This window comes from Chrysochloris asiatica, unplaced genomic scaffold (genome assembly GCF_000296735.1).
Source record: "Chrysochloris asiatica unplaced genomic scaffold, ChrAsi1.0 scaffold00312, whole genome shotgun sequence".
NCBI classification, from domain to species: domain Eukaryota; kingdom Metazoa; phylum Chordata; class Mammalia; order Afrosoricida; family Chrysochloridae; genus Chrysochloris; species Chrysochloris asiatica.
In genome coordinates this window covers 447,922-450,309 of record NW_006408830.1, presented here as the reverse complement: position 1 = coordinate 450,309, position 2,388 = coordinate 447,922, and the positions used below count along the sequence as shown (strand labels likewise).

The 2,388-nt window shown below is 42.1% G+C and overlaps 1 pseudogene; it reads right to left on the bottom strand.

Moving 5' to 3' along the window:
- The window catches only part of LOC102833753, a 25,479-nt pseudogene that overhangs the window by 21,717 nt on the left and 1,374 nt on the right, over window positions 1–2,388 (bottom strand).

Sequence of the window (2,388 nt, the reverse complement as noted above, 5' to 3'; positions counted from 1 at the left end):
ACTACAAAGGCAAGAAGTAACTGGCTTACAAGCTTTCAAGAGGGAACCTAGGGCAGAATCTCCAGTAGGTACTATTCAATCTGTATGGGCGGAGCTGATGAAAGGAGATACAGATGGGTAACGCGTGATAATGTAGTGAATAATGCTTATCAGGAAGGACTATGAGGATAGGAAATGCAAAGGTAGAAGCTTTGTAATAAGGAAGGGAGTGATTAATTCTCCAGGATAGGAGCAGAGACCTCTGGGACCACCAACGGAGAAGAGCCGATAGCGGGATCCTACCCAGAGAAACAGAGATGCCTGAGATGGAGGCAGAGATGATGACGTGGAGTGATAAAGCGACTGGGGACTTTGGACCCAGAGAGGGAAAGGGACTGTGGGCCAAAACTGGGGGGAGGAGGGAGAAGTGTAGGGGGTGGATTTCTGGGATATACCCTTTGAGTGGTTGATGATGCATGGAGGGGATTGGAACCATGGCAGTGAGATGATATACGATGGAATGAATGTAAAATTAAAGTTCCCCCATGTAAACTACCATATAATTCATAATAAAACATTAAAAAAAAAATTGCCCATTTTGGGGCTTGTTTGGATTTTTTGGGTCCATTTTATTGTTTGTAATATGTACTACAATGGTTCAGCATGTATTCTGCTGATGTTATCAGTCTCAAAAGTTACTGACACTAAAAGGCAACAAACAAAAAAAGAAAACGTTTCAACTGACCTATTTATGATGCAGTAATTGGAACAGACTTCTGTAACTATTTATAATGTAATAATTAGAACAGAACTCCTAAATCAGGGGCTACCTGTACAGACAGACAGACAGACAGACAGACAGACACACACACACCTGAGTAGGATTATCTATTAACCAAAGATGATATAAAAGTTTTACAAGTATTTCTACACAGTCTAATTTTGTAGCTATTAATCCTATATGGGAGTCCTAGTGTGGCGCTATGGGCTAATGCGCTGGACGACAAAATTGGTTTGAACTACAAGGCTGGTGGTTCAAGATCACAACAATCCTATATGAGGTGTAGGAAAATGCACTGGACCACAAGCTCAGTTTGAATTGCCAAGTTGGCAGTTCAAATCTACCAGCTGCTCCTCTGAAACCCCACATGGGTCACTATAAGGTGGAAGCGACTCGAAGGCATTTAACAGCAACCACCCTAAATGAGAAGTCCTGGTGTGTTTCTGTAGAATAAGCACTGGTCCACAAGGTCAGTAAATAACTATTAAGTAATTTAAGCATTTGAAATATGACTATTGGAACTAAGAAAATAATTTTTCTCTTAATATTAAATAATTTGAATTAAAATAGCCACATATGCATAGTGGACTTGCCATAAACCAACTGGCCTTGCTACTTTCCTGAAGGCAGAGGGTGAGAGAAAAGAACAATAGAAAGGTACTATATACGGTTCTGGAATTCTGGTGTGGCGCTGGGGGGTGATGTGCTAGACTGCAAAGTCAAGCTCAGCAGCTGCTCCTTGGAAACCCTAGACAGGTTCACTATGGGTCAGAACCAACTTGACGTCACCTAACAACAACAACAATATACTACCCCTAAGTAGCAAGTCCAATTAGATTATGACCAGAATATAGTTAACGGTAGGTTTCCTTCCTCTCAATCACCCTGTCAAAGGTGGAAATCCTGAAAATTTCTAGTCCTGCTGAGTTCCAGCTTTCATAGGTTTTTCTGTAGAACCACCTTCTTCAGGGCTGTAACCTCAGTACCAGGCACTCTAAGAGATAGAGGCCTTATGAAAGTAGCCTGTGAACTTTTTCCTGTTTCTCTCGTCGCAAAAAGGCTTATTTGGCCACACTGCAAGAAGTATCTTCTATCTTACAGAATTTGACTACGTAGTGAAAAGGAGCTCTGGTAGTGTAGTGGTTACGATTCGGGCTGTTAATATCAGATCAGCAGTTCGAAACTACCAGCCGTTCTGTGGGAGACAGATGACGCTTTCTGCTTCCATAAAGATTAACAGCTCACAACCCCTGTACAGGGTCATGATGCGTTGGAACTCACTCCACAGCACACCACCACCACCATACACAAAATACTTTCATTATACTTTTTTTAAAAAAAGATGTGGTGGAGCTGACCCCTAGTCATGGTCATGGCAACCCAATGTGTCACAGCAGAACTGAGCTAATTTCCCTCATTCCTAAAATGTGCTCTTGTCAAGCTGGGTTTTTGCTCCAAGAAGCCTCCAACCTATTGAGAAGTACAGTTCTTTGGTTAGAAATATTGTGATTAAATTCCCAGCATGCAATCCTGCAGAGCACCTGTCTCAGTCAAGCCTTAAGTTCAAGAAGAAACCCTGGGTCTCTGATCCTGGTTCGTAGCTCAGCACCTCTATTAAACTTTCCCCA